The sequence below is a fragment of the Myotis brandtii genome, unplaced genomic scaffold, assembly GCF_000412655.1.
Source record: "Myotis brandtii unplaced genomic scaffold, ASM41265v1 scaffold45, whole genome shotgun sequence".
In the NCBI taxonomy this organism is placed as follows: Eukaryota; Metazoa; Chordata; class Mammalia; order Chiroptera; family Vespertilionidae; genus Myotis; species Myotis brandtii.
In genome coordinates, this window is record NW_005367209.1 from 5,423,424 (window position 1) to 5,436,028 (window position 12,605).

A 12,605-nucleotide genomic window follows, 5' to 3' on the forward strand; every position below is an offset into this window, starting at 1 on the left:
GCCAATCCCTGCAGGCCAGGCCGAGGGACCTCATCTGCCAGAGAGACCCCACCCACTCTGCAGACACCCTTTGAGCCATGGTGCTGCCCCAGGTGTGGCCAGCCGGGGAGGAACCACGGGAGGTTGGCTCTAGGGCATGTCCAGCCAGTCTTGCCCAGTCCCGCCCCACCAGCCACCTTCTAATTAATTCCCTTTCAATGTGCACGAATTTGTGCACCAGGCCACTAGTCTTTTTAATAAAAACTTAATAAAAGGTTAGTTTTTGCAGCCTTGGCTGGTTTATAGGGCTCTAGAGGCCTTGAACTTCTGGCCCTTGGAGCACAGGTAGGATTTGATGTGGTTGTGAGGGGCTTCTGGGACCTTCCGGAAATGCCTGTGCATCTCTCAGCCTTTGTGAGGACCAGACAGCAGGATCGTGCCACTGTCCTTGGGGGAGTCCAGGGTCAGACTGCCCAAGGTGAGAATCTTGCCCTGGCCTTGAGAATGCAGCTCCAGGTGCAGCTCCTCAAAGGAAGTGCACACACCTTCAGTTTGGACGAGTCCTGCGTGCCCACGTTATTGGTTATAGTTTCTACAACCACAGAGGTTTCGCCTCCAGCCAGGAAGCTTCCTCTTTCGGATCATCTGGGAAAGGGACAGAGGCAGCTGGTTGGTGCAACTCATGAACAAACAACCTCTTCAGCACTACTTGGCTGAAGGTGGGGTTGGCTTGTCTGGCTAGAAACCTGTACAGTTTGACCAACAGCCTTAGGCGGATGTCCTGGCTCTAGGGCTCCTCGCACCGGACTTTGGGTCATTGTTGTGGTGCATGTGGGCTCATTCCCATGATGGCGCCTCCTGCTTCACCAGGTCAGGAAAGTGACAATCGGTTTTAAAAATTGTGCTAAATTCTGAGAGAAGGATTTGGGTGCAAGTGGTTTGTTTGTGAAGTGAGCTTGGGGCATGCTAGGAAGGGAGTGAGGAAGTGAGAGAGGGAAAGGAAGACAGCCAGGTATGGGTGGGCCATCCCATCAATTACTACTGTGGGCTACTGCAGCCAAAGCCTGCTGAGAAGCTCTGGGAACCAGCATAGAACGCCAACTCTGAGTTATCCCGCCAGAAGGATGGGAGGGGAGCTGGGGTGTTAAGATACCACCTCGTGGGTGGCAATAATTACCCCTACAGGGCCTGTCACTAGTGCTTCCAACAGTTTTCCCCTTCCAAGCCCTTAGGCACAGAACCACACTGGCTGGCAGGTGAGTCTGTAGAAACACACTGAAAAGATAAGATCCAAGGGATGCAGACATTTAATCTTTTCCATAATCTTGAGAAAGGTACTCGTTATGGGACCTCAGGCAGTACTTATCCTTTCTGAGCTTAGGTGTCTTATCTGTCATATAGGGACAATAATTGTGCCTATATCGGTTTGTTGTGAGAGTTAATCAAGAGTAACAATTGTAAAGTCTTTGGAACAATGAGTAAGTACCTCCATCACAGTAAAGTGCTCAATAAATCTTACTGCTACTACTGTTATTTTTCACTATGATTATAATTGGCCCATTTCACAGGTGAGATATCTGATGCCCAGGGAGGAAGATTTTGTGGTTGAAAAAATTAAATAGTTAAGCCCTGGCCAGTTGCTCAGTGGTTAGGGTTTTGGCCCCCAGACCAAAAGGTTTCGGGTTCAATTCCTGGTCAAGGGCACGTACCTCAGTTGCAGGCTTATTCCCCAGCCCAGGTCAGGGCATGGGCACATGTGGGAGGCAACCAATTGAGGTGTCTCTCACATTGCTGTTTCTCTCTCTCTCCCCCGCCTCCATCCGCCCCTTCCACTCTCCCTCCAAAGACCAATGGGAAAAATATTCTTGGGTGAGAATTTTAAAAATAATAATTAAATAGTTAAAAGAAACTGGCATGGATATTCCATCTCTTCCAAGCTCACATAGCTGGGTTTTTCCAGTCTGGAGGGATGATAGAATGCCGTTTTTTTCATGCCTGTCCTCATTGCCATAGCATAAATTTATCAGTCACATCCAGACTTTTTCATCACTTTCTTCTTCTTCTCTCTCTCTTTTTTTAATTCTCACCTGAGGATATTTTTTTCCATTGATATTTAGAGAGTGGAAGGGAGGGAGAGAGAGAGAAAAGCATCAATGTGAGAGACATTGATTGGTTGCCTCCCTCATGGGCCCTGATCTGAGCCGAGGGATCAAACCTGCAACCTAGGTATGTGCCCTTGACCAGGAATAGAACCCTCGACCCTTCGGTCTGCTGGCCAATGCTCTAACCACTGAGAAACCGGCTAGGGTTATACTCTTTAGAGGACTGTCCTACATCTCTATGGGCCATGGGAACTGCTCTGCCCACAAGAAAGGACAGGAGCTTATTTCTTGGCTGACAAGTGCTGGAGCATGAGCACCCTGCTCCCTTGTAGCTATAATTTATGTGCCAGCCCTCCCCTTTAGGATCAGGCTAAGGCCTCAAATCACCCCTGTCTTAGGTCCTGTTCCTTTCTTATTCTGTTTCCCCCACTGCCTTAACAATGTCTCCTGGGAGCCGTTCCTTCATAAATCACTTGGAAACAAACTTATCTGAGGTCTGCTTCTGGGAAATCTGATCAGAGACATTGGTTCTTAAGAATGATATACAAGGCTCTCAGGAGTTTGGTCTGACCTCTTCCTTTAGTTTCCTGGTGCTTGACATCTGTGAATGAACCATGCCTGTATAGTCTTGTGGATTGCCTGGAGAAGAGAAAATTTGACTGCCAAGTGAGACATCACACTGTAGGTGAGCCAAGAAACTCATGGGAATGGAGCAGGGGCTAACCTGAGAGCAGGTGGGAAGAAGTGACCAAAGAGAGAAGGGCAATGTGAAGATTTAAGCACAAACATCAGAACTTAAAATCCAACGAAGATACTAAAAGTCACTGGTAATTTTACCATCCATAGAAAATTACTATAAATATTGATATTGTATTATATTCCTACTAGAGGCCCAGCACGTGATTGAAATCACGAGAGGAGGCGCCCACTCTGGGCCGCCGGAGCCGCCCTGCTGGCTCGGACAGGCCCCGCTGTGTCTGTCTCCGTCTCCGCTCTGGGGCCTCACCTGCGTGTGCAACCTCCTCCTGTCTGGTCGTGACCCATTACGGCGTTCTGGCCTAATATGCATATTACCTGCTTATATATATAGATTAGTTACATATTGCTGTACAACAAATGATCTAAAAAAGCAGAGGCCTAAAACAACAATAACTATTAACTCACTTACTTTTGGTGGGTCAGGACTTCTGGAGCAGCTTAGCTAGGTGATTCAGGCTCAGGGTCTCAGGATTGTACAGTCAGCTGAAGGTCTGACTTGGACTGAAGGATCCTCTTCCAAGATGATATGCTCACATCAACTGTTGTCAGAAGGCCTCAGTTTCTTGCCACAGGAACCTCTCCATAGGGCTGCTTGAGCATCCTCCAAACATGGCTGCTACCTTCTCCCAGGTACTAGGGTGGGTATGGGAGGCAACCAATTGATGTGTCTCTCTCACATTGATATTTTCTCTCTGTCTCTGTCTCTGTCTCTCTCCCTCCCATCCCTAAAAATCAATGGAAAAAATATCCTCGGGTAAGGATTAACAAAATGAAACAAAAAAGATGCATAGGAAAAATAGTCCCTCTTCTTCATTTGGGTATTACCATAAATGCATGTTACACCTGGACCCATGGAGCCATCTTGCAACCATGAGGGTACTTAGGCTGATATGTTGATGAAATGGATGAGATGGGATGGAAAGATGAAAATCACTTACCTCTGGGCTTCTTATTAAACAGCAGGGAGAATACATTTTTATTACCTCTTTATGTATTTTATTCTTTATACATAAATAGGACCCAGCATTCTTTGTTATTTTCAGCCAAAAGTAATCTAATTTATATATATTTTAATCTGCTTTTGACTTAGATTTTGTGAACACTTTTTTCTGTTATTTGATATTTTTGTACATCATCAAATAAAATGATTGCATAGCACTTGTGCTGAAATGTACTTAACAATTTCCCTGTTATTCGACATATAAATTTCTAATTTTTTTCTAATTTTTATTATTACAAAAAATATATGTAACATATTTTTAAATGAAAAAAACACATTCTAAGTTGCCAATAATTATTTTTTAAAAATATATTTTATTGATTTCAGAGAGGAAAGGAGAGGGAGAGAGAGATAGAAACATCATTGATGAGAGAGAGTCATCTATTGGCTACTTCCTACACGCCCCACACTGGGTATTGAGCCTGCAACCCAGGCATGTACTTCCTACATGCCCCACACTAGGGATTGAGCCTGCAACCCAGGCATGTGCCCTGACCTGGAATTGAACCGTAATCTCCTGGTTCATAGGTTGACGCTCAAACACTGAGCCACAGAGCCGGGCTCATTTTTCATATTTTGAGAGAACTCCATATTTTTTTCATAGTGGCTATACCAGTTTGCATTCCCATCAACAGTGCCCAAGGGTTTTCATTTGTCCACATCCTCCCCAACACTTGTTTATTGATTTATTAATAGCCATTTTGACAGGTGTGAGGTGATGTCTCATTGTGTAACATTAAAAGGTGAGTACCTTTAAAGTTTTACAATATATATTACTAAGATTTCCAGAAAGGTTGTGCCAGTTAAAATTCCCACCAATGTGTGGGAGAATTTCCATTTTCTCACATCTTTATCAATACTGGGTATTATGCTTTCAGAAATTTTTTTAAAAAATATATTGTATTGATTTTTTACAGAGAGGAAGGGAGAGGGATAGAGAGTTAGAAACATTGATGGGAAAGAAACATCAGCTGCCTCCTGCACACCTCCCACCGGGGATGTACCTGCAACCAAGGTACATGCCCTTGACTGGAATCGAACCTGGGACCTTTCAGTCCGCAGGCCGACGCTCTATCCACTGAGCCAAACCAGTCAGGGCGCTTTCAGAAATTTTTGCTGATTTGAGAGGCAAAACACCAAGAGGAATGAGGAGAATACCCCCCTTCTATACTTTAGTTCTTCTGGCAGACTGGACTAATACTAAAATAAAATTGACACAAGGCTAGATTAACAGGAAGGAAAAAACACACAATTTAATGTGTGCACACAGGAGAATAGCAATAGGACGTTTAGGTTATAAAATGAGGTTCAAAGAAATTATTGACGTAGGCATCCTTTTATACTTTTTAAACAAAGAATAATAAATTTGTGAGAAATTGACAGGACAAAGAAAGTTAGTGCCCATTAGAAAGGAATCTAAGCAAGGTTTAGGTTTAGGCAGTAAATTAGTAAAGGAGGTACAAGGTTTGTTTATACAAGCTTTTTTAGACTGGATTTAAAAAAACTCTTGGGATAAGGTTATCTTTCAGCCTCCAGGAGCAGGGAGAAACCCTGTCACACAGAGAATTATTTTCTGCATTTCCAGAGTCAGAGAGTTCATCCTGCTCCCACTAGAAACCCTGCACAGAGAATTATTTTCTGCATTTCCAGAGTCAGAGAGTTCATCCTGCTCCCACTGCTTCTCCAATGATTTTAATTCAAAAAATCAATATGCCATTAGAGCATATCTTGGGCCCTGACAACATGCCATTGTGGTGTGTGTGTGTGTGTGTGTATTATTGATTTCAGAAAGGCGGGAGACGGGGAGAGAGAGAGAAACATCAATGACGAGAGAGAATCATTAATTCCTACCTTCTGTAGGTCCCACACTGGGGATCAAGCCCATAACCCGGGCATGTGCCCTTGACTGGAATTGAACCTGGGACCCTTCAGTTTGCAGGCCGACGCTGTATCCACTGAGCCAAACTGGCCAGGACTGTTGTGTGTTTTTTGTGTGTGTGATTTTTTTTTTTTAATTTTTAGAGAGAAAGAGGAAGGGAGAGACTAACATGGATTTTTTGTTCTACTTATTTATGCATTCATTGGTTGTTTTTGGTTGTTTCTTGTATGTGCCCTGACTGGGGATCGAACCCACAACCTTGGCCTATCAGGACAACCCTCTAACCAACTGAGCTATCCAGCCAGAGCCTATTGTGTTTTGATTTACATTTCCTTATGACCAGTATTTGTCATGATAAAAATTAGAGATTATAAAAATGTTGTATCTTAATTATTTTTATCACTTAAGAAATCTGTATTTAAAAATCTAATTGTGGACTCTATTTTTATGCCCTGAGTAAGCATATAAGCTTTTCCACATCTATCTTCTGTTTATAGAAACCAAGTAGAAAAGACACTATGGGGAACAAACAGGACAGTTAGCAGCTTGGGGACAGCATTTTGACATGTGGTGACAGAAGATTGCTCTAGCAGAGAATGTCCTAAGAGGCTGTCCAATTGTCCGAAGGAGTGCCTGCAGAACAGTGGCGAGGCAACCCCCAAAGGCAGCCATCACCTTTTTCTAACATGGAATTCCACATCTCGGTATTTTGGATCTAGATTCTAGAATAAACTTTTTATTAAAAGAAAATCAGGCCTGGCCAGTGTGGCTCAGTGGTTGAGCATCAACCTATGAACCAGGGGGTCACAGTTTGATTCTGGGTCAGGGCACATGCCTGGGTTGTGGGCTTGATTCCCAGTGTGTAGCATGCAGGAGGTCGCCGATCAATGATTCTCTCTCTCTCTCATCATTGATCTTTCTCTCTCTCTCTCCCTCTCCCTTCTTCTCTGAAATCAATAAAAATATATTTAAAAAAAGAAAATCAGAACAAACAAATAAATATAGATCTCACCTATCCAGAGACTGAACACCATGCTAAATGTCTCAGGAGGCTTTTCCCACGAAGAACTACTTGTCCTGAGTTGATGGAGGTTCAGTTAATTCATGTTCTCCCCATCTTCTCTTTTCCATTCATTAAACAAAAATATTCTATCAAAAACCTACCATGTGTTCTCTGGCTGTTGTGGCTCAGTGGATTGGAGCATCGTCCCGTGTACCAAAAGGTTGTGGGTTTGATTCCTGGTCAGAGCACATACTTAGGTTTTGGGTTCGATCCCTGGTCCGGGAGTGTAGGAGGCAACCAATCGATGTTTCTGGCAGAGGATTAAAAAACAAAACAAAAAACCCCACCATGTGCAAAAATGAGTATAGGTCTGATAGGGTTGCTAGATTTAGCAAATAAAAATACAGGAAGCCCAGTTAAATGTGAATTTCAGATAAATAATAACCAAGTTTTAGTATAGTATAGTGTGTCCCCAATATATATGGCACCCTAGTTAGAATGACTCCTACTTGTGTATTCTTTCCATTTCCTTGAGAAGATAAGTATCTTCTGATACTTATCTGAGGCTGTTCTGAGAACCACATAAAAATGAAATGCAATCCTTATACAAAAGACTTGCACAAGGATGTTTGCTGCATATTGTAATAAATGGTGGTATTTGTGCAATGGAACACTGTGCAGCAGTGAGAAAGAATGAACCACTGCCTGGCTGCATTGAACATCCTCCCATGCATGGTCACTGGCTCAATTCCCAGTCAGGGCACATGCCCACGTTGCAGGCTTAATCCCCCAATTAGAGGGTATGTTTCTCTCTCATCATTGATGTTTCTATCTCTCTCCCTTGGCTTTCCCCTCTAAAAATAAATGGGGAGATAAAAAAACAAAAAAACAAACAAAGAATGAACTACTGCCATTTGCCAAGACACAGATGACTATCAGACATAATGTTGGGTGAAAGCAGCTAACTCAAAGAGCATATGTTGTATGATTCTGTTTATACAGAGTTAAAAAAAAAAAACAGCCCTCACCGGTTTGGCTCAGTAAATAGAGTGCTGGCCTACGGACTGAAGGTCCTGGCTTTGATTTCGGTCAAGGGCACAAATCTCAGTTGCAGGCACCATCCTGGCCCTGGTGGGGGCCTTGCCAGAGACAACCAATCGGTGTGTCTCTCTCACATTGATGTTTCTCTGTCTTTCTGTCTCTCTTCCTCCCTTTCTCTCTTTCAAAAAACAAAAAACAAAGGCAAAAAATAAACAAATAAATAAGCTTGGCTGGTGTGGCTCAGTGGTTGAATCTATGAAGTAGGAGGTCACGGTTCGATTCCTAGTGAGGGCACATGCCCAGGGTTGGAGTGCAGGAGGCAGCCGATTATTGTTTCTCTCTCATCAATGTTTCTATCTCTCTCTCTTTTCCTTCCTCTCTCTCTCAAAAAAAAAAAAATTAAAAAAACTAAAATGGGCAAAACTCACTGAAGGTCATAGAATAGTGGTTTCCATAAGAGGTGGGTGATGATGGGCAGAGGGCACAGAAACTTTCTGGGGGGTCTGGAGATATGTATATTTGGATCTGGGTAGTACTTACACAGGTGTGCCTATATGTAAAAATTCATCAACCAGCACCTTAATCAGTGCATTTTATTGTAACTATATTATACCTTAGTTTGAAAAAAGAGTCTAACCTCTCTCAGACCAACATCTCCAGTTTTCTCTAGGCCGGTTTTGTGCATGAACCCATTTTCGCATCATGATTTTCCTCCCTAGTGCCTTCATCTTGGAAGAGTACAAATTCTTTTTTTTATAGAGAGAGAAAGAGGAAGGGAGGAGAGAAAGAAACACAGAGAGAAACGTTTATTGTTGTTGTTCCTATTCATGCATTCACTGGTTGCTTCTTTTTTTTTTATATTTTATTGATTTTTTACAGAGAGGAAGGGTGAGGGATAGAGAGCTAGAAACATTGACGAGAGAGAAACATCAATCAGCTGCCTCCTGCACACTCCCCACTGGGTATGTGCCTGCAACCAAGGTACATGCCCTTGACCGGAATCGAACCTGGGACCCTTGAGTCCGCAGGCCAACGCTCTATCCACTAAGCCAAACCGGTTAGGGCAACTGGAGCTACAAGGCCTGTGCCCTGACCAGAGATCAAACCCACAACAACCTTGGTGTATCAGGACGACACTCTAACCAACTGAGCTACAAGGCCTGCTGAGTACAAATTTTTAAGGGGTGTGTTATTGCTGGAGTGTCCCCATCATCTACGGAGATGATGTCCTGTGTCCTCTTCACCTGCTGTCCTCTCCTGCCTAAATGAGTTTCCTGTGCTGGAGGAGCCCCCTGCCACTCATTCCTGAGCCTTTGCTCTTCTCTGTCTAGACTCCCTCCCAAATGATCCTATTGAATCCATTGGCTTTAAATATCACACAGTACTGATGATTCCCACGTACATAACTCCAGCCCAGTCCTCCTCCCATATACATGAGTCTGGTCTCAGTAATCCAATTGTTTCCCCTGGGGACATCACAGGTTGTAAGTCTCTGTCCTAGACTGTCCCCCTCCTGAACTCTCCTCCATCCATCCCCTGAATGGAGAGGTCCCTCATTTACCTGGCTGCCCAAGCTCCCACCTTGATTCCTTCCTTTCCTTTATCTCCATATATAGTCCATTAGCAAGCCCTTTATGTTTATTTTCACAGGGTACTTTGACTCTGCCCTTTGCCTCCATTTCCACTGCTCTTACCCTAGGCCAATCCAATGTTTTCCACCTGAATTATGTAACTCTTCCTGTGCTATTTGCTTTACCCTTGGCCCCTCCAATCCATTGGGGACATCACAGGTTGAAGTCCACAGGGGAGTGGAGTGATCCTCTTACGACTTCCTATCATAATGAGGACTGCTCTATCTGGTCCTCTCATGACCTTTTCTTCAATCTCATCTCATATTATTTTCCCACTTTCCAATGACACCAACTGTTTTTCAGTTTCTCAAATGTGACATATTCTTTCCTGCCTCAGGACTTTTGTACTTGCAGTTTCCTCTTTTTCGAATGATCTTTTCCCAGCTCCCTTAATAACTGCTTCTTCAAGTCTCAGCAATGGTGTTCCCTCTTAGTCCTTCTTTACCACCTTACCTGAGATGCCTGCCCCCCAGATCAGTCAGCCCCTTTTATTTTTCCTTTTTAGCACTTACAGCTGTGTGAATTCAACAGTCACCCCAAGATATGCTCCTATAGTATGCAGATTGTTTGAGCTAAAGGCAACTTTAGCTGAAGATTCCACTCCCTGGCTCTCCCTTAACTACCTAGAAGAACTTGAATTAGGGACCTTGTCCATAATAAGAGATTATCAGAAATAACTTCTTTTGACCTATCTATAGGAAAGAACAAACTTTTATTTACTAAGCATTTGCTCCTCTTATCACCCTGCAATGATCCTTTGAAGCCCCCAAGGTACCAAGATACCTCACCTCACCCCTAGCTCAGGATGTCTTAATACCCACGTTCCATTTTTATTTCTGAAGCTCTCTTGCATATGGGATCTCTGACTCTCTCATGTAAGCAGGGTTCCCATATATATGTATGTATTAAAATTGTTTATTTTCTCTTGCTAATCTGTCTCAATTCTATTTGATTATTAGACCAGCCAGATAATCCTTGAGGGTATAGAAAATTTTGTTCTCCCCAAAACCACAAATATAATTATTATTTTTAAAAATATGTTTTCCCTAGCCAGTTTGGTTCAGTGGATAGAGCGTCGGCCTGCAGACTAAAGGGTCCTGGGTTCGATTCCGGTCAGGGGCACATGCCTGGGTTGTGGGCTCGATCCCCAATAGGGGGCGTGCAGGAGGCAGCCAGTCAATGATTCTCTCTCAACATTGATGCTTCTATCTCTCTATCCCTCTCCCTTTCTCTCTCTCTAAAAATCAATAAACATATTTTTAATATATTTTTATTGATATCAGAGAGGAAGGGAGAGAGAGATAGAAACATGAATGATGAGAGAGAATCATTGATTGACTGCCTCCTGCATGCCCCCACCAGGGATCGAGCCCGCAACCCCACACATGTGCCCTGACTGGGAATCGAACTGTGACTTCTTGGTTCCTCAAGAATGTTGACACTCAACCACTGAGCCACGCCACCTGGGATATAATTATTTTTTACTTGTTTATTCACTAGATGCCATTTTATGTCTTACAACACAGGCCCACTGAGCACTTGGAGCCCAGTCAAATACTGGGGGATACAATTATTTGTCTTTTGTTCCCCCATACTTACTAGTATGCCAGCTCTATGAGGGCAGGTGAGGTGAATTTTTTACCCACATTTTGTCATTGGCGTCTAGACCTGTGCCTGCCAGGTAGCATGTGACCAGTAAAGAGTGGCTGTGCTAATATCAGAAGAATGAATGGTGCAGCCAACAATCTGGGCTCAAAGATCTGAATTTCAAGTGACCTTACATAATCGGAGATCTTATCAAAAACAAAGAGAATGAAATTTAATGCAGACAGAGTACAAACATAGTCTAGGGCAGTGGTCGGCAAACTCATTAGTCAACAGAGCCAAATATCAACAGTACGATTGAAATTTCTTTTGAGAGCCAAATTTTTTAAACTTAAACTATATAGGTAGGTACATTGTTATTAACTTAATTAGGGTACTCCTAAGGCTTAGGAAGAGCCACACTCAAGGGGCCAAAGACCCGCATGTGGCTCACGAGCCACAGTTTGCCGACCACGGCTTTAGCCTAACCAATGGTGCAGCTTTAAGCCCCAGCTATTTGGCCATGTAAGCAGTAAAAGTAAAATGTGTTTTGTCTTGTCAATGACTGGCTTTTAGCTCCATTAAAACTACAGAAAATAGAGAGCCAAGATGCAATGTAGGTAAACACAGTACTCACCACCTCCCACAACCACATCAAAATTGCAACTAAAATACAGAACAACCATCATTCTGAAGCTCCTGCAATCTGGCTGAATGGAAATCCTACCGCTAGAGAAAAAATCACATTGAGATTGGTAGGAGGGGTGGAGGCGCTGAACAGGCTGGTCCGACAGCCATGTGTGGTGTTTTTTTTTTTAAATAAGGAGGAATATCTCAGCTGTGTGTGTGTGGGGAGGGAGGAGGGGGGTCCAAGCCCCACACCATACCTTCATCCCAGGGTTGCAGAGCTAGGAAGAGAACTTTGGGCTATAAAAATCAGCGGGGATTTTGGCTGAGTGACATGGAGGCTGCTGAAGACCCAGGCAGTGTGGGCTCCCTTCCACTCTCCTGTCCTCTCTGAAATCAATAAGAATATATAATTTTTTTAAAAAAAAGAAAAGAAAAGAAAAGAAAGAGCCATACCTGGGTTGCAGGTTCAATCCCCAGCCCTAGTTGAGGCACCTGTGGGAAACAACCAATCAATGTGATCACATCGATGTTTCCCTCCCTCCCCTCCACTCTCTCTAAAAATCAATGGGAAAAAATATATCCTCAGGTGAGGATTAACAACAACAAAAATTAAACCTTCACATCCTGCAGTATATACATGCATCTGCATTTCCTAAAGTGCACATTCCTGGAGACAGTAACTCGGACCAGTTCACCTCCCTGGGCCTAATTTTCTGTCTCAGGGCCCATTGTAGACCGGGGCTTTATCCCACTGCTGGAGATGGACCATGTCATCTAAAACAGGGAGCATGCAATTTATTAAATATAAATTTGTTCACTGGATTTTTTTCTAAGTCTAGTTGTTGCTTTTACCTAATAAATTTTTTTTTAGTATACGTACAGAAACATGCACATATCGTAAGTGTGCAGATTAATGAAATCTCATAAAATGAATATGCCCACATGCCTGAACAAGGCATAGACCATGACCAGCTCCCCAGAAGACCCCATGGGCCTC

General features: G+C 43.3%; 1 pseudogene; it reads right to left on the minus strand.

The window, feature by feature from the left end:
* Nucleotides 1-279: 279 nt before the first annotated feature.
* Nucleotides 280-12,605, minus strand: part of LOC102243086 — a 44,361-nt pseudogene continuing 32,035 nt past the window's right edge.